General features: G+C 44.9%; 1 protein-coding gene across 11 annotated transcripts in view; it reads right to left on the bottom strand.

Moving 5' to 3' along the window:
• LDB2 (LIM domain binding 2) overlaps positions 1–20715 on the bottom strand; it is a 439908-nt gene that overhangs the window by 11910 nt on the left and 407283 nt on the right. The window lies entirely within an intron of this gene.

Raw genomic sequence — 20715 nt, 5'->3', positions numbered from 1 at the left:
GCTGGGGTTGTTGTTTGCAAAGCCGCATGTTGGGTGTTACCAAGCTAGGTGCGGATGACCCAAAGTTCCACCCCATCCAGTGAACTCCCGAGAACAAGTGGCAACTACAGGGACTTTTGATCCTAATTCATGTCAAGGAGGATGTGAGCCCTATTTTATTTTATTCATGTCCCCAGGCATCATATACGTGCTAAAAATATAAAATACCATGGCTCCCGTCAGGTACACCTTAGTCTTCACCCCCACGCTCCTTGCTTTTCAGACTTCAAAGAGGTCTTGTGCAGCAGGCTGACCCAATGCCATGCATCCTTGGATTTCTTAATGGCTGCTTCCATGAGCATCGATTGTGGATCGAATCCTGAGGCCATTTTTGACCACTTCCATCTTTTCTCCCTTTCTCATGACCCAAGCCAGGGTATTTTCAATTGCATGTGAAAGCTGGATGTGGACTAAGGAAGACGGCAGAAGAGTCGATGCCTTTGCAGGATCATGCTGGCGAAGAACATGGAATGTACTTGAACTGCCAAGAGAACAAACCAATCGGCCTTGGAAGACGTAGGACCAGAATGCTCCTTAGAGGCCAGGGTGGCGAGACTTCATCTCACAAACTTTAAGCATCGTATCAGGAGAGAGCAGTCTCTGGAGGAGGACATCGTGTTTGGTAAGGTGGCGGGGCGGCGAAAAAGAAGACCTTCGACAAATTGGGTTGGCACAGTGGGCTCACACATAAGCATAAGTGTGAGGATGGTGCAGGACCAGGCAGTGTCTCAGTCTCTGGTACTTTGTGTCGCTGTGAGTCAGAACTGACTCGATGGCAATTAACAGCAACAACACTCTTCCTGGAAGCAAACTGCTACATCGTCCCACGGAGGGGCCTGGTGGGTTTGCATCTTAATCACGGCACCAGCATGATCCTGTGCAGTTGCAAACACAGTCATGCAAATCCTGGCAACCCACAACAACAATCCAGGTGGAAAACAAAACCAGTTTGCTGTGAAGAGACGTGGGCAGCCTCCAGCTTCTTGGGGACCCCTTTCCTTCCCTTTTGCTGGCTCTCATTTTAAGCGCTTCCAAAATGAGATCATGTGGCCTTTTTCCAGGGGCTCCCTGCACTTGGGCTTCTTCCTGGCTGAGGCTCACTCATGGTGGAGAACGTACTACCTTCTCCTGATGCCCAGGCTGTGCTCCCTACTCCCCCCACCCCCAGCCCCCAGGCTGAGGCCGATGTCTTTCTTCCATGCTCCCAGAATGCCCAGCTCTTTCTGCTTTACTTATTCACAGTGCAGCCATCTGCTGCCAAGTCTGTCTACTCCACCGGGCCAGGAACTCCACCTTTCTTCTGTGTCCTCATCCTGGGCTTAGAAGGCTGGATGGATTGATGGACAGATTCGTGGGAAGATCTGAGAGAATCTTGTTCCTCGAAATGAAGTCCGAGGAACATTTCGCTCAGGACCAAATGGATCGCTAGTTCAAAATGCAGGCCTTTGCCTCTTGTAGTTTCCTGGGTCTGGAGGCAGAGTCCCGAGTCTCCATTTTTCGAAACCACAACCAAACCAAATCAGCAACACCCAACAAACCCATTGCTGCCCGGTTGATTCCCACCCTGTGTGTGTCAGAGTAGAACGATGTGCCAGAAGGCTTTCCAGGTTTTTGAACCTCCGACCTTCCAGTTAGTAGCCAAGTGCTCATTCACAACCACTGTACTTGCTGTTAGGTGCCATCAAGTTGGTGGCAGCTCCCTAGGGACCCGGTGCACAGCAGAACCAAACACTGCTCTGCCCCAGGTCATCCTTACAATGATTGTTATGTTCAAGCCCATCGTTGCCACCATGGTGTCAATCAACCTTGTTGAAGCCCTTCCTGTTTTTTGATGCCCCTCTATTGTAGCAAACATTCCAGGGAATGGAAAACCATACCATTATTACAGTGCCCTCATATAATTCTGAGAAACATGACTGGAGGCCTAGGCCCAATTCCCTACATAGCCTGAACTTCAGGAAGGATCATAGAAACCGCAGGTTCTTTCTGCTCCCTTCTCGCTCCCCCACCGTGCTCTTCCCACGCCCTTTCTTCTCATGTCTAGACATGATCACCGTGATTGAGAAAAAATATCATGCCCACTCTTTTTATTTATCAACGATCTACAACTTCGCCAAAACCACCAGTCCCTTCTAAGGGATAACTGTATTCTCCTTCTATTTGCAGTTGCTTCTGGACACAAAAAGAGCACTACTTCTCAGAGTGCACAACAAACGGACGTTCGACGAAGCCATCTCCCACCGTGTGCGTGTGGCTGGAAATGGACAAATCCCAGATTAGCTATGACAGAGCGTAGGCTTTGCCTACTTGGGAACCCTTTCCGCAACCTAAAATGTCAGTAGGGACTATTTTACAATTAACTCCAGAGGTCAACATCGAAAAGATTCTCCATCTTCATGCCTGTCTTCAGGTTTCCTTGCGGAAAATCCAGGGATGCGCAAACCACAGGCTACCCCACGCAGTCGTCCGTGGTCCGTGGCCGCTGTGGAGACTGTACTGGCTCCTCTCCACGAGAGCTGAGAACGGATTCTCGATCAAAGAAGAACCACTACAACATTCTGACAAGGGCCAGGAGATGTTTGCAACTAGGATTCAGCCAGAACAGTGAGGTGAACATGGACTCATATGCTAAAGAGGCCACCATGGGGGTGTCGGCTCTGTCATTAGGTGCCTCTTGTTAAAGGGACCTCTGAGTAATTCTGGGTCTCCATTTCACCTGTAAGACAATACCCATCTCAGATATTTAGGGGAGAGTTTCAGACACTCTGCCAGGTCCTGTCTGGCACAGGACGGGGCGGTGTTGCCTTCTGTTGTACACAGGGCCGCTACGAGTGAGAACTGACTGAAGGGCACCTACCAACAACAATGCCTGGCATGAGATGATGTCCAACAAACAGTAGGTAGCATGGTTATATGAGAGCAAGTCAAAAAGTGTTGCTACAACATCATAGACATGTTGACTTATTTATTTGAGATTCTCAGTGTATATATATATATATATTTTAAAATCATTTAATTGGGGACACTTACATAATCCACACATACATCCATTGTGTCCAGCAACTTTGTACATATGTTGCCATCATCATTTTCAAAACATTTTTTTCTACTTGAGCCCCTGGTATCAGCTCATTTCCTCTCTCCCTACTCTCTGTCAAGAACTCTCGATAATTTACAAATTATTATTTTTTTCATGTCTTACACCAACCACTTTCTCCCTTCACCCACTTTTCTGTTGTTCATCCCCCTGGGAGAGGGTCATATGTCGATCATTGTGATCGGTTCCCCCATTCTCCCCTCATCTTCCTCCTACCCTCCTGGTATCACTACTCTCATTATTGGTCCTGGGGGGGTTATCTGTCCTAGATTCCCTGTGCTTTGAGCTCTTGTCTGTACCAGTGTACATGCTCAGTTCTAGCTGGATGTGTAAAGTAGAATTGGAGTCATGATAGTGGGCAGGTGGTGGGAGGGGGGGGAGCGGGGGTAGCATTAAAGAACTAGAGAGGAGTGTTGGTATATTTTGTCAGTGCTATACTGCACCCTGACTGGCTCGTCTCTTCCTTGTGACCCCTCTGTGCAGGATGCTTAGACACTTGTATTAAACAAACATTTCTGAATGTGAAGCTATTTTTCCTCAGAGTATCTTCTACCTGGGTCTCCACACTTCTGATGGTAGTGTTGCCATCTTTCTAAGCCTTTTCCCAAAGAAGCATTTTTTTTTTTTGCACTCCATCAATTGGCAGATTTGATGTCATCAGGAGACTTAAATGATGTCCCTTTTCAATGTTCTTTGAGCTTGGGGATGATGGATTATGGAAGAAATCTGAAGGGTGAATCAGAACTGTAGGGTGAATGGAGTAAGATTTTCTCAATGAATTTCTAGGACAGCTCTTATTACTCCCTTTGAAGAATGAGCAGGGGCTTCGCTATGATGGAAAACAAAGCATCATAACTTTCTGGTTTATCCCCCCCACCACCACACACTCATTACTGAAATTTGCAATTTTCTTAAAACTTCTGCATAATAAAACTCGTGCTCTTCCTCTGTCCTTCGAGGAAAAATATCTATGAAGATAAACCCTTTGGAATATTAAGAAAACAGTTGTCATGCCTTCTGTGCTGTCTTCTCTGCCGGAAATTTAACTGGCCCCGCAGATTCCCTTAAAAGATACTGTTTTGATGGGACCTTTTAAATTTTTAAGGCACCCCATGAGCCCCGGTGGTGCAGTGATCCCAAGTTGGGCTGCTAACCTCGAGGTCAGCAGTTCAAAACCACCAGCCGCTTCTCAGGAGAAAAATGAGTCTTCCTACTCCTGTAAAGGGTTATAGCCTTGGAAACCCCCAGGGCAGCTCTACCCTGCCCTACAGGGTCACCACGAGTCAGAATGGACTTGGTGGCAGTGCTTTTTTTTTTCTTCTTCTTTGAATGAGGCTCGGACAATTATATTACCAAGTGAACTTACCTGCAGCCACAGAGGCATGGGTAAAAGTGCTTTGCTTGGAATCAACCTATGTGTGTATGAACCACGGAACTCTGGGGATTTATTTAGCGGGTGAAGCGGTGGGGAGCTCGCTGTAGTTCAAACCCACCAGCTGTTCAGTGGTAGGACGATGAGGCTGTCACCACGGACAGTCCTGGATGCCCCACGGCGTGATTCTACTCCTTCCAGTAAAATGCAGTATCCGCCTGAGGGCAGGGGCTTGTGAGTTGAAGTAGTGGAGGTGGTACACACCCTACTGCTAGCACCGCTTGACGTAGCTTTGTCCCCCTTGATTGCAAACCAACCCACGTTCCGGTTACTTTAAATCCTCTGGTGGTTTTGGAGCCCCTCCTAAGTGGCTGGCATGCTGCTTCGGGGTCAGGCCACACTGATGAGGACGGTACCATCTCGGCCCCCCCAACCCCATTAGCCTCCCTTGAAAGGATTCTAGCATATGAAGAAAACGAGCCTGCGGTTACCAATCCAGCGTGTCAGGAAATCACATTTCCCTGCATCGAGTGTGTTTTGCTATATGGCATATTCGACTGGCGATTTGAGCTCTTTGGGCCTGGAAAGGGCTATCTGTATTGAACATGTTTGAAACGGGAGAATTACATCTCTTATGGGATCCCATGCGCTTGTTCCCTTTTTTATAGTCAATGCTGTTCTGCTCTGGGTTTGGGGTAACACTTTGTCGGGTGCTAATCTTCAGAACTTATCCCTTCCCCTTTAATATAAAATTTTCTTCTCATTACTGTAACCCACCCCAAAGGAACTTGCATCTTTGAATCAAGGGTACCCAAAGCCGTTTCTCTTCCCACAGAGGGTTCTTGGGGCTTTCCTTCATCACGTATACAAGTGAACCTCCCGCTCTTGGCTGAGAGCCTTTGCGGCTTTGCCAGGCTGCATGCCGTAGGCTGCAGCACTCAGCCAGGTGAGAGCCTCCCTTCCCAGCAACACGCGAAGGCCGGAGAGTTAGGCAATGAAATACGAGAGAAAGCTGAGGGAGCAGATTCCTTCAGTCAAGAGCCAAATCCGTTTGGAGCCAGGATTCCCACTCTCCCTAAGGTCTTAGGATCCACTTAAGAATTTGGAGAAAACTTTACAGCCCGCCTTTCAAATTTTGTTCGAAATTTGGGATGCTTATGAGGTCACTTTCAGAAGACTTGATTGTGCTCATGAGAAACCTGCACATAGACTCAGAGGCAGTGGTTGGACCAGCACAAGGGAACGTTTTGTGGTTTAACATCAGAAAAGTGTGCATCAGTCATGCCCTTTCTCCAAACGTATTCAATGCGTATGCTGAGCAAGCCATCTGGGAAGCTGCATTACATGAAGAAGAATCCCGCGTCAGGATTGGAGGAAGCCTCATTAATCTCTGCTATGCAGATGATGGAGGAAACTTCATTAACAACCAATGCTACACAGGTGGCACAGCCTTGCTTGCTGAAAGGTGAGGAGGACTTGAAGCACCTGTGGCTAAAGATCAAAGGGTGCAGCCTTCAGGCTGGATTGCACCTCAATATAAAGGAAAAACAAAACAAAAAACAAAAAGGGGAGGAGATGAGCCAATCAGAGTGCAGTGTAGCAACGATAAAATATGCATTTTTCCTCTAGTTCTTAAATGCTCCCCCCCCTCCACCCCCACTACCATGATCCCACTTCTACCTTACATATCCGGCTGGGCCAGAGGATGTACACTGGCACAGATAGGAACTGGAAATACAGTGAACCCAGGACAGATGAACTCCCCTCAGGACCAGTGGAAAGAGTGGCGATATCAGGAGGGTGGAGGGAAGGTGAGGGAGAAAGGGGGAACAGATGACAAGGTCTGCATATGGCCTCCTCCCTGGGGGACAGACAGTGGAGAAGTGGGTGAGGGAGACGTTGGATGGGGTAAGATATGATAAAATAATAATAATTTATAAATTATCAGGGGTTCAGGGGGAGCTGGAGGAGTGGGAGCGGGGAGGGAGGGGGAAAATGAGGAGCTGACACCAGGGGCTCGATTAGAGGGTGGGTGTTGTGTGAATGATGAAGTCAACATATGTACTAATGTGCTGGACACAAATGATGTATGTACGCATTGTGATGAGTTGTATGAGCCCCTAATAAAATGATTATTAAAAAATAAATAAAAGCAATGTGGTTTGTTTTCCATAAATCTAAATTTCATCAATGTTTATGCAAAATTTGAAGTATCTTATCTTGATGTTCAAATATACATTTTATAGAGAAATAACTGTGGCAGCAGGCAGCAGTAATTTCTGTATAGCAAAGAAATAAAAAGTTGGTTATCCCATGTAAAAAAAAAAAAAAAGCACTCCTCCCAACTGGACCAATAAGCAACACCTGATAAATGAAGACATGATTTAATTTATCCAGTATTTCATTTTGCTGGATCCATAAGCACCATCCATGGAAGCAGAGTTAATAAGACAGACATCGATAAATGTATATATAGAAAGAAATAGGTAAATATATATTCCTACATATGTGTACCAAGTTTTTCAAATATATTTATAAACATAGTGAAGCACCTGGGAAAAGTTATGAAAACTCATTATCCATGGTCAAATACTTTAAGGAAATGAATCCCTGACCCTGGGGGCTCTGGACCAAGGTCAATTGGTATAGCATAGTCTACAAAAGCAAAGGTTCCACAGCTATCTGTTATTTTGGTGAACAGTGACTGTTATTTTAAAAGCCTGTGAGTAGCCATCACAGGTGCAATTATTGGTCTGTGCTCATCCTGAGCAACAAAGGGTGAAGAAAATCAAAGATACATAGAAACAATTAGTCTAATGGACCACATGAACCTCAGTCTCCATGACCCTGAGACCGGAAGAATAAGATAGTGCCCAGCTATCACTGTCAATTGTTCTGGAATGAATCACATTAGGAGGTCCTGTGTAGAATGGGAGAAAATGTGAAATTCAAAATCATAAAAGAAAGACACCAGGTTTATGGGTCAATAGAGACTGGTGGGACCCCTGAGACAATGACCTTTAATCACCCTTCTGGCCAGGAAATAAACCCACCTACATGACTCTATTTTCAGCCAAACAATAGACAGGTCCACAAAAGGAGCTATAACACTAGGGAGGCACAGAACTCTTTATAGTAACCAACCATTTGCCACGAAGAGAGCAGCTTTTCCCCACGGATAAAGTTCTAATAAATTAGGGAGGAAGAGGAAGAGCGAAATCTGCTGCAAAATACCCATTTACATCCTTAAATAGCCACGATACCACTTTGAGGATTATGCTGCACCGGACTCAGCCTACAGTACTTTCAATCACCCAACACACACACACAATGACCTAACATGGATGTATAAAGGAAGACCAAAGGCTAACTGCTGTTTGGAATTATGGTGTTGGCAAAGAGTGTTGAATAGACCATGGACCGCAGAAAGAACAAATCTGTCTTGGAAGAAGTACAGCCATGTGCTCCTTAAAAGCAATAATGCCAAGATTTCTTCTCACCTACTTTCAACATGGTATCAAGAGGAACCAGACCCTGGTTTGGACAGAGTTAGGTGATAGGTTTTGCATCAACGTGGCTAGGCAATCATTCTAGAGGGACAAGGAAAACGAGGAAGATCTTGAATTAGATGGATTTATGCATGTGTTAGTTCAGGGAGACCAGAGAAACAAATCCATAGACACTGATATGTGTATAAGAAAGAACTTTATATACAAGAGCAATTGAATATTGAGAAAACATTCTAGCTCAGTCCAGGTCAAGTCCATAAATCCGATATGAGCCCACATGTCCATTATCAGTCTATAAATTCTTCTTCAGACTCACACAACACATGCAATGACACCAAATGCAGGAAGATCACAGGCCAGTGGGTGGAAAGTCTTGTGAGTCCAGTGATGGTGGAAGAATCTCAGTGTCTCCATGTGGCTTGTCAGCAGCAATGTCTTGCGGGAAGTGAGCGTGTGTCCCGCCTCCAGTGAGCTATTTATCTCCATAGTGCCTCCAAGTGAAGTCATCAAGCTGCGACCTGATTGACAGGCTACACTCCACCCTTTCACTCTTAAGTCTCAAATTGACAACAGATTATGTAACAACCACAGTGCAGTAACTGCAACTATGGGATAAAACTTAGCAATGACTGTGTGGATGAAACAGGACTGGGCAGTATTTTCTTGTGATGTACATAGGAACCAAGTCAATTCAACAGTACCTAACAATGATAACACGGGGTCTTTATAATCAAACCCATTGCAGCTGGGCCAATCTCAACTCACTCTCAACCTCTAGAATGGAAAAGAACTGCCACACAGAAGTCATTCAGAAGCAGACTTCTTCTATCTTCCTCCCTGGAGTGGCTGGTCCATTGGAAGGTAACTGACCTTTCAGTTACCAGTTGAGTACCTAGCCACTGCATCATCATGCCTTCTTCACCGCGTGCACACAACCCCCCCCCCCCCCCCCCCCCCCCCCCCCCCGCCCCCCACCTCCCAACCACACACTCCACTAACAGGAATATTAACAGACTTGGCCTTAACCATGTACGCCCTTTGATTTTGAGGAATTTCTATACCTGAGAAGTTGATCCTGCTGCATACTTCCCAGTGGGCCATTCATTTTCCCTGAAGGGAAAGGCCACTGCAATCAAGCCAGCTGTGTCTGTAGCAGCCTGCATGCAGATGTAGCTGTGTTTGGCCACCTTCTGCAGCGGTGCTGGAGGATACCAGGAGGAATTCCAGGACACGGTGGAAGGGGGCAGGACACAGCTAGGTCTGAGAGCTTGTCCCTGAAATATCCAGTTCACATTCCAAAGAAAGCTTCTGCTGATCCCGAACAAAGTCCCAGAACACCCTTTGCTCATTTAGTGAGCATTGTCGGAGAGTCCTAAGGATCTTGCTTGGGTGGTGCTGTGAGGTAGACATTGGGGAGCTAATCAAAAGGTTGGAGTAATTAACCCACCAAATGTACCTTGGGAGAAAGATGACGCTGTTTGCTTCTGTAAAGAATTCCAGACTCAGAAATCCTGTATAGGATGGCTAAAAATCAGAACCTATCCAATGGCAGTGGGCTTGTTTTGTGAGTTTGGTTAGGAAGGGCTTGGAGCTAATAGTTATGTGCTCACCAGCTAATTGGAAGTTGTTAGTTCAAGCCCATCTCTGGTTTAAAAGGCCTGGCGACTTGCATCTGAAAGACTATGGTCACTGCAGTTCGACAGTGTCACATGTAAGGTTGTCATGAGTTGGGATCCACTCAAAGGCAATTGATTTTGCCTTGTTTACCCTGCTGTGTGGGTGTTCCTGCTTCTACCTTAATTTTCTGGAATTCTGGCCCAATCACTGACGTTTCTATAGGGAATTCTCCAACCAAAGAAGGATGTAAGGAACGAGTAAAAGACAACGATACTTGAATTGATAGCAAGGAGTTATCTGTTAATATAGCAGACAAACCAGGCATTGTCTTATAGACTTCAAGGTGAAGAAGTTGCCCATTGGATAAAAAAAAAAAAAGATTGCCTCCCATGTGTAAAATTCTTCCTTCAAATGCACATGCAGCCACCCAATTACCACATGTCTTGTAGCAGGAAGGAAGATCTGAGTTCTGTCCCCGGAATCTTGCCTTTTCATAATAGCAGAGGGCCCAGCATATGTAGACAGCATGGGGCTTGTTTGTTTGCTTTGTTTTGTTTTCATCTGACAGCTGTCCGGGAGAAATTGGATTCTCCTTAGCTGCACACTCATACTCCTGCTGCAGGCACCTCTCATTGCCTAGACCTCAAGTGTCGGTAGTGCTTGCCACCAAGCCAGGGCTGACACCGTGGTGGAAGCATTTCATTACCTCCCAAGCCTGTTGTTGCTAGTGCTGTCAAGTCAGCTGATTCATCACAGCCCCCGATACAACAGAATGAAACACAGCCCTGTCTTGCACCATCCTCATTATCATGACTGAGCTTGGACCTATTTTTCCAGCCATTCTATCAATCCGTTTCATTGAAGGCTATGTTAGTCCGGATTGACTAGAGAAACAAATCCAGAGAAAACAAAACAAATATGTGTTTAAGAGAGAGCTTTATATCAAAGAGTAATTGTATATTAAGAAAACATGTCAGCCCAGTCCAGATCAAGTTCATAAGTCTGATAATTGACCACATGTCCGATACCAGTCTACAAGTTCCTCTTCAGACGCATGCAACACATGCAATGATGCCAAATGTAGGACGATCACAGGCCTGTGGGTGGAAAATCTTGTGGATCCAGTGGCAGTGGAAGCATTTTCAGGGCTTTGGCTGCCACCAGCATGGCTCCATGTGGCTTGTCAACAAGGTGAAGCAGAGAGAGTTGTTTCCTGCCTCCAGAGAGGAAGACAGGACTTCCCAGAATCCTCAGGAGGTCACGCCTACCCAGACACATCATTGACTATGACCCAATTGACAGGCTATACGCCACCCCTTCGCTCAAGTAGACAGGAGATTATGTAACCACTACAAAGGTCTTTCTCATTTTTATCATCCAAGCACAAGGTCCTTCCCCAGGGACTGATCCCTTCGGGTAACATGTCCAGAGTATGCCAGACCAAGTCTCAGCACCTTGCTTCTAAGGAGTATTCTGGTTGTACTTCTGTTCATTCTTCGGGCAATAGTATGTTCACCACTCTTCACTAACACCGTAATTTAAAGGCATCAGTCTGCCTTCAATCTTCCCTTTTCACGTGCATCAGAGTTGATTGAAAAGTACCATGGATGACCCAGGTGCACCTTAGTCTTTAAAGAGAAATCTTGGTGTTAAAAAAAAAAAAAGAGAACAACTAAAAATACCTCCGGCTGCATATTTGCCCAATGCAATACATTGTTTGATTTCCTCACTGCTATTTCCGTAGGCATTGTGGATCCAAGTAAAACGCAATCCTTGAGCATGTCAATCTCATTTCCATGTACAGCAATGCTGCTCTTTGGTCTAGTTGTGTGTATTTTTCTTTATTTGAGGTGTTCATGGGGAGGAAGACTGATTAACAATCTGTGATATGCAAATGATACAATCTTGCTTGCTGAAATAGAAGAGGACTTGAAGCACTTGCTGATGATCAAATACTACAGCTCTCAGTGTGGATTATACCTTCAAAACCTAGGTCTTGTCTACTGCTAACATTTTTGTTTGATTTTTTTTTTTAATGCTATGTTCTGAGCTTGAACCATTGGCTCTTTGTGCATTGATTTGCCAAGACTGGCAAGTTAGCACCTTGCTTGGTTCTCATGTTGTTTTTTGTCCCTTGGAGGCTTTCCTTCCATTTATGTTAGTAATCTAACCAAGGGATCGACCAATTACGACCCATGGATTAAACTTGGCCTTGCTTCCATACTGTTTTGTGCTATAAAGTACAGTAAGGTTTCCCCACGAGATTCTCACATGATAGCCCAAACTTGCTAGCCTTGAACAATTAGCAGGTGCATAATAGTTATGCTAAAAACTTCCTTGGCATAATTTCCTTGGCCTTTTGCTCACCGATGCTATCTCCAATTTTCTTAAAACTTCTGAGTAAGCCCTTATGATCATCCTCCGCCCTTGGAGAAACTATCAAGAGTACTCATTTGAAATCTCAAAAAATGGTTGCCATAACCTTCAGAACTGACCTCTCTGCTAGGAATTTAACTGGCCTAGCACATCCTTCTGAAGCCATTGATTTGATTGAACCTTTCTTTTGAAGTCACCCTGAGAAGACTAAGTGTATTACCAAGAGAACTTGCCTGCAGCCATCACTAAGCACAGTGGCATATTTCAATGTTTTGTTTGGAATAAACCCATGCATGTATGTAGATGAAACTTAATAACAATAGTTTTTTATGACATGTCCCAATATTACTGATTTACATCCCAAAACACGTTGTTTATTTTGTGGTGGTTTAATCTGGCTCTGATCTGTAGACCACATTCTCATCACATCACCTTAATTCATTCAGATCTTTCAAGGCCCAGCTGAAAGCTCAGGCCATTCTTGCCCAGAGAGGATCCTTTTTGCTTTCATAACACTTATTACATCCGTTTGTTCGTATTTGAACTGAGAACTTTCCTTTCGTGTGGACTCGTGTCATCTCCTTATCTGTAAAAATTCCACTTACTGGCATCAAGTCAATTCTGTCTCATACTGACTCATATCTTTATCGGTGACAAGTGGTATTTTACTTTTCTCCTTTTCTTTATTTGTTGTAACAGTAGGTCGACAGGAATCTTTGTTGAGGCATAACTCAATGAGAGTTATGCAATGGCAACCCTGGGTCTGTCCTAGGGTACAGACATTGAATGTATTATAACATTAATCTTCAGTGGCCCCCTGCCCATTGGGGAAATACAGCTGCAAAGCCACAAAGTCATCCAGAGCTGATATTAAGGAATAGGGTTATTATGCACTCAAGGGAGAATACATTCTTGTTATATACCCAAGGGAGTACTTTTTCAAGGGCAGAGAAGAGGTTCCCAGTTAAGTTGGTCTGATTATACTCTTTGCTCTTCACTGCTAAGTTATCTGTCTCGCAGAATATGCACGTGGCACATTGCTTTTAGGATGTCAGGTTCAAAGACTTTCTTATTATCTTGCTTCATTGTCACTGTATTGCTCCCCAATACATGGAATTCGTCTGTGCAAGAGGGGGTTCAGACTTCTGAACCAGATTCATTATGTTTCAGTCCCAATTCTGGGGTCGAACACAACTTTCTTGTGTGCTTTCGGTCAACATCGGTCTCTTAGTCTCCGTTTCTTCATGCGATAATGGAGACAACGAAACCCATCTCTGATGAGCTGAAGCAACGCAGACGTCAACCAATAACAGCATCAAAATAAATGAAGGGCAAATGGAAATGGTCACAATTCTATTCTACTTGGATCAGTCATCAATGTCCTTGGAAGTAGTAGCCAAGAACTCAAACAACTTAATACACTGAGAAATTATCTTTTTTAAGTTTTAAAAAAGAGGTCACTTTGAGGACCATGGTGTACCGTGCATTGCCTCATGTGCATGCAAAAGCTGGACAGTGAAAAAGGAAGGCTGAAGAAGAATGGATGCATAGGAATTATGGTGGCGTTCGACCATCCTGGATATACTGTCACCTGACAAAAGAACGAACCGATCATGCTGAGAAGACATACAACCAAGATGCGCCTTGGAAAAGATGCTGGTGAGACTTTGATTGACTTAGTTTTGAAATGTCATCAGGAAAAACCAAGAGCTGAAAAGGGGCATCATGTTTGGTAGAGTCCAAAAACCAAAAAGCAAACTCACTGTCATCGAGGCAATGCCAACTCATAGCGACTCTGTAGGACAGGGTAGCACTGCCCCTGGTGAGTTTCTGAGACTGTAACTCTTTACAGGAGTAGAGAGCCCCATTGTTTTCCCTTGGTAAAGTAGAGGGCCAATCAAAACAAGGGAACTTTCCATGAGCAGATTGTCGCAGTAGCCACGACGGACTCAAACATATCAACAATAATGAAGATGATGCAGGACCAGGCAATGTTTAGATCTCTTGTACATGAGGTCACCACAGAGTCTGAGCTGAACTGATGGCAGCTAGCAGTATAACAATAGCAACCATTTGTCAGCCTTAATGTATGAACTATCATAACTAAAACCAAACAAACCCCGGAACTCATTGCTATCTAGTCAATTCCAACTCACAGCGACCTTATAGGACCGACTCATTGAGTTTCCAAGGTTGAAATCATTACCAACACAGATGGTCACATCTTTCTGCCACAGAGCAGTGGGTGGCTTCTAATCACCAACATTTTGGTTAACAGTCAAGTACAAAACCACTGTACCACCAGGGTTCTTCGGTGTGTTCACCAGTGTTCAAATGATGGAAATTATTCGTATGATACATGAGAAATAAATCACGTGGGCTCTCTGGGAAATAGGGAGTCACTACAGAAAACATTGCAAGGATGGCAATCACCCCAGGGGTACTTAGTACGTAGTAGCGAATGTCCCTGATAATGGCTCAGTTTTAGAATTCAGAGATAAATCTAAAATGTTCAAATGCACAAATATATATGTGTGTGTGTGTTTCCCCCAGGAATTTGCTCCTCTGGCTAAATTCAAATTAGAAAGATATCAGAGACTGGGGGAATGATTAAGAAGCAAACTCTTATCTAAGAATGAGGTGGTCTCGCCTCATTAAGAAACACAGATCACAAAAGGGATCTTAACAAAATGGAAAAAGATAACTTACGAAATCTAAAAGCAAAGCCCCAAACAACACAAATAATTTGACCTAGACACAGATAAGAATGAATAGCAGGTGTCCACAGGAGTCAAACCCACTCTGTTGTAGATGCTGAGAAACAAGATATGGAAATCAATGCTTTTTGTGAGATGTGATGCAATTGCTGAACATCAGATTACGATGGGGTTTGTTTCTTGTTAGGATTAGAGGTAGATTGGTTATCAAATTCAAAAGTCTCTTATTTTTTTGTTTCATCTAAAGATTCACCCAGAGAGCCTTTTCCTATTTTTTTCTCCCCAACTGTTTTGCAAACGGATGTCTCCCAAAGGTATTGCTTCTAACCCTGAAGACTGGGGCCTTCCTTTGCTCTGGGACAGGAGGACTGAGGAGGAGGAGGTGGAGGAGGACTGAGCAGGAGGAGGAGCAGTGAAGGCAGGGAGGCAGGCTGCATCATCAACAGCTGCCACACAGGGCTTCCCAGAAAACAGCAACAAAACTCACGGCCATCTAGTGGACATTGATGCACAGCCACCCTACAGTACAGGGTATAACTGCTCCCGTGGGTGTCTGAGGCTGTTAACTCTTTATGGGAGCAGAAAGCCCCATCTTTCTCCCACAACACCGATGGTGGTTCTGAACTGTGAATCGCTGGCCTGGAGGATGGCAACCCAATGCGTAACCACGGTGCCAGTCAGGGCCTAGAGGGACCATGATTCTCCCAGGCATGTATGCTTTGATGTTAATCTGACTGTCAGGAAGGATAGTCATCAACCACCACTGGAGCCACTGGCTGATTTTCTGACCCATGGAGGAAGACTTTTTTTCCTGAGCTATGGTCAACTCTCCATCTCTGCTTGCATGCATTAAGTCGAGCATCTGACCAGTAAAGGCCCGTTCTCCCTATTTCTGATCCCATGGTCATCCTTTCTGTGCCATGCCATGGGCCATCCCTTTCCACAGCACTCCAGTATTTGCCTGTCTGCTCTCAGAGCCACCTCCTTCCTTCAAACATAGAGCCCTGCACAGGGCTCTATTTCACATAGCTTTGTCAACTTACTGAGGGTGGGGTTTGGCCCACTGGAGGTCTTGGGGGAGAATGGAGGCTAACAGGTAAGAGGCCAAATAGTTCTCATCCTGTCTGCTTCAGATAGCCTCTCCATCAAAGATGGAGTCTCTGCCGTCTCATAGTATAGCTGTCACCACACAAGTCCGCTTCATGGCCCAGCTTCACGAAGTGGCCCTGTCATTGTCCCTCTTACCTTTATACTTTTGGCCTAGTGGTGGCAGACACTAACCCAGGACTAATCTCGCCTTGGCTGCTGTTCCAACTCCAACACTGTTTATAGCTAATCTGTAATATTGTGGCTGTTAGGTGCTGTTGAGCTGATTCTTGACTTATGGAGAGCCCACATCCAACAGATGGAGACGCTGCCCGGTTCTGCGTCACACTATCACTGGTTGGGGAGCTCACTGTTGCAATGCATAGGATTTTCTTTTTTTAAAAACAAGGTAACTTTTATTTTGAAGCAAAACTTTTTCAGGATAGTTTTTTTTAATAAATCATTTTATTGGGTTTTTTTTACAGCTTTATAATAATCCATCCATCAATTGTATCAAGTACATTTGTACATAGGTTGCCATCCTTATTTTCAAAACATTTTCTTTCTCTTTGAGCCCTTCGTATCAGCTCCTCTTTTTTCCCCTCTCTCCCTCACCCTCACCCTCCCACCCTCATGAACCCTTCATAAATTATAAGTTATTTTTATTTTCATATCTTACACTATCTCCCTTAACCTATATTTCTGTTGTTTGTCCCTCTGAAGTGGGGGTGGGTGGGTGATCTGTTCCCCCTTTCTCCCCCCACCTTCTGCCTCCCCTAATGGTATGGTTACTCCCTATACTGTTTCTCAGGCGTTTATCTGACCTAGGTTCTGTGTGTTGAGAGCTCTTATCTGTACCAGTGTACATGCTCTGGTCTAGCCGGATTTGTAAGGTAGAAATGGGGTCATGATAGTGGGGGTGGGGCGGGGCGGGGCAGCATTAAAGAACTAGAGGAATGTTATGTATTTTGTTGGTGCTGTATTGTACCCTGGCTGGCTTGACCTTCCTTGTGACCTCTCTGTGAAGGGGTCAACAAAGTGCCTAACTAACTGAGCTGCTAGAAGGAACAAGAACATCTGCTTAAAGGGTTAGGTTCCTGGGTGCTGAAACGATTTGTGCTCAACCACGAACCTAAGATGTGGTGGGTCAAACCCACTGAGGTAGCTACATAATGTGGTGTCAATTTTAGGATTAAGAGTGTAGGGGTGGAGTCTAGCTTGTCTGTCAAGCAGATCATAGCCAAGGAGGCCTCTGTGTGTGAACATGGCCTTCTCCTGAGGACTCTGGGAACTCCTGTATTCCTCCTTGGAGGTGGGAGACACCCTCTCTCTGCTGACTCCCTAGAAGACATTGTAGCTGGAAAGACACATGGAACTGTTTTAGTACCCTGAGCTGGAGCAGCCAAGGAAAAACTCCTGCCAACGCTGAGATGCTTACAATGCCACTGGATCCACAAGACTTCCCACTAGCCTGTGATCTGCCTGCATTTGGCATCATTGCATGTGTTTTGTGAGTCTGAAGAGGACTTTATAGATTGGTATTGGGCATATGGGCTAATATTTGACTTATGGACTTGATCTGGACTGGGCTGGAATGTTTTCTCCATATTCAATTGCTCTTCTATATAAAGCCCTTTCTTATACACATGAGTTTCTATGAATTTTTTTCTCTGGTCTACCCAGACTAACACACCCACCAAGCAGTACTGCAGAGGAAAGACCTGGTGACCTCTGTTTGTCATGATAACAGCCAAGAAAACCCTTGACTGTTGTGATTATAGCAGCTCCACTTTGCAACCCCAGGAAGCACCATGAGTTGGAATAAATGTGACATTAGCTATTTGTTTTGAAGCACAACCAAAGCCAAGCGTTTATAATGATGGGGGTATAGCCAACCTCAGGGATGGTGGCTTCATGGGAGATATTCTGAAACTTGTCAGGACACACCTGATAAAATGGTACAGATGTTCCCTGCATAGGTTTGGTAAGAAGGTGAGGCGAAGCTACTGATAGGCTTCACTGAGAGTAATGGTGAACAAGATTCCTTGGAGTGGCATCCTGTGATGTATAAAATGAGCCCTGTGAGAAACAGGAGGAGTGATTTCATTCTCAGCAAGAGCCAGGAGTGGAGTGTACCCTCTGGACCCAAGATTCCTGGGCAGGGACCTTCCTGGGTCCAGAATACAGCTGTACCATCAGAGAAGCCGCAGCAGAACCAGGAGCCCGAGCATAGCGTAGAGTGACAGACTCCCCACCTCACAGAACAGGTTAAGATGAGCGCTTTGAGCAAGAGGCTGACTTGCAGCGTGCGGTGCCTCTGGGCACTTAATCGAGGAAGTTTCTGGCCCAGGGAAGGGGAGCCGATTGCCTACTGTGCTAAGTCTTCCTGGAGTGGGGTGCCTCTGGGCACTACATTCAGGGAGCTAGGTTTGCTGACCTAGGGACCTTGAGCTGAGTGCCTTTGGTTGACAATTACAGCAGAGTGGTAAGCCCCTTGGACATTTATTAGCAGACCCGAAATTGTGTAACCTGTCAGCAATCCAACTTGTTAACTTCCTTAAGAAGCCCTTTAGTCATGACTTTTGTCTATGAGCTTTCAGGGAGCCTCTCAATAGATATTAAAAACTAGAAATAACTTATAGAACATTCATTAAGTCACTATCCACATGCACACTGCCTGAAAACATGACAGACATCTGAGAGGTGCATCCAAACTCCTTTCTTAGGAATAATTTGTTCTGGCCATTGGGCAGTGCCTCTGGAGGCCTGGGACAAGGTGGTATTGGAAACTACCCCATCACGGGATTAGCTGGAGTAGGAGAGGGTTTGGCTGGGGTGAGGGACAGAGAAGAGGGAGGCAGGGTCGGGCGAGTTTCTTCCTCTGGAAATGGCTCACTGTTACTCTCACTGACACCGAGTTGATTCCGACTCATCGTGACCCTGTGATGGGACAGGGTAGGACCCTCCCCTTCGGACTTCCAAGGCGGGCCCAGCATGTCTTCTTGAGGCTGGCCGTGGTGCCAGTCGAGGGAGCGTTTGAGCTCCTCCATGGTGGCACTGAGTGAGCCCTGGTTGTGATGGGATCCTGTTGGTTATTTACCCCTGTACTTGTGGGGAGGTGCGCTTAAGCATTAAGGCTCGCCAGTGAGCTCTTATTATCCTTTTTGGATGTGGTCTGTGGGAGCCGCCAGTGGCGGCTCTCTTATGCAGGCGATTATAATCCTCATTGAACATTAGCTATGGTTACAGCCAGTGGTGGGGTTCAAATAATTTAACAAGCTGCCCTAATGATCGTTATAAGCAAAAAAAAAAAAAGACATTCCGAAGGTCGTTTATTATTTCTTACAGTTAATTCTTAAATAAGAACAATAAAAGAGATGCACAAGACTAGGTTGTTATACGATTTTAAAATATTAATGAAAATATTAAACAATACCTGACAAACACAATCAAAATGTTGTGTATGATATTTTTGTATTGCTTCTTGATTGGCATCCTCCGGGCATTGTCATCTGTGTGACTTATCGTCAGCCACCTTTTCATCGTAGGAGTAGGATCGCATTCCTTTAGAGGTCGCCAATTGGAACATAGTCATTGGGTTTAATACATTAAAAACAGTTCAACGGCTTCTCTTCCCTGCACACATTACACTCATCTTTGAAAAACCCCTTTCTGCTTCTGTTTAACTCACAGCAATTGTTCTGAGAATATTTTGAGCTCTCTGGACACTTTCAGGAATTGCATACTTCACTCATAATATCTTGTGAGAATTTGGGGACGTAGCACAAAGCATGTCACTTTCTGGTTGGTTGGTACTTTTTATGCTGTATGCTTGTTTACTGATGTAACAGACATGAGGGGATAAAATGTAGTATTTCATCAAAAGTATAATGAGTTTTAGGAGGTGAATAAATATTACAAGCATAGTTCTACTTTTTTAATACCTATGGATGTGATGAACATTACTACGGGTAATTAGAATATGCTATTGAGTAGATAGATGTTAGAAAAGAGGAATGTAAATCTGTGATTTCCTTATCACGTGGCTTCCCAGCAGTCCACTTTAGAAAGAACCCCGATTACAAGTGCCATTTTAACAATGAGTTTGCCTAAGTCAACAACAACAAAAGTAGATATTGGTTCTGCCAAACCACTGCAAACCAGCTGAATCCCACCACTGGCGAAGCCTCCTCTTCCCCTGGTGTAAACACGGACTCCATTGTAAAAGGCAAAGGGACACTGCTGGGCGGCTATTCTCTGTGTCTGCAATCTGGACTTCTCTTACAGCTGGCCTCCTACAACGTGGCTGCCTTGGGATGCCCGTCGGCCTGCCTTCTTGGGGAGCTTGTGCAAGGCAAGGGGCCTCCAGCTCTACTCAGGCACAAAGGAGGGGAGTGAGTTCTCAGTGATGTAGCAGCACTCAGTCCAGCTGCTCCATGGCTCCAAGCACCTGGTGGAGTCCTGCATCCCCAGCCATTTCATCTTCCAGGGATGATCATGCACTTGGCAGGCAGCAGGGCGCTTGTTGGTGATGCCAGCATTTTGTGAAAATGGACTTGGCAGAGACTGGAGTTTATGCGTTCACTCATTCCAGGCATATTTATTGAAAGCATGCTATGTGCCCCAGGGAATACTGCATGGATTAAAATCAGGAAAGGTTAGGCCAGGGGACTCTTTTCACAATACTTATTCAATCTGTATACTGAACAGATCATCTGAGAATATGAAAAATAATCTGAAGAATAATAATGTGAAGAATAATATGAGGAATACAAGAAGAATCTGAGATAAACAGAGGATATGAAGAACGGGTGATATGAAGAAGACCTTAGGATCAGGGTTGGAGGAAGGCCAACTAACAACTTTTGATATATCAATGACACAACAACTAGCTCTACACAG

This window comes from Echinops telfairi, unplaced genomic scaffold (assembly GCF_000313985.2).
Source record: "Echinops telfairi isolate 266 unplaced genomic scaffold, ASM31398v2 ScPeMD7_7468;HRSCAF=8506_1, whole genome shotgun sequence".
Classification (NCBI taxonomy): Eukaryota; Metazoa; Chordata; class Mammalia; order Afrosoricida; family Tenrecidae; genus Echinops; species Echinops telfairi.
Note: the sequence above shows the minus strand (reverse complement) of the source record. Positions and strands in the feature narration are given on the sequence as shown.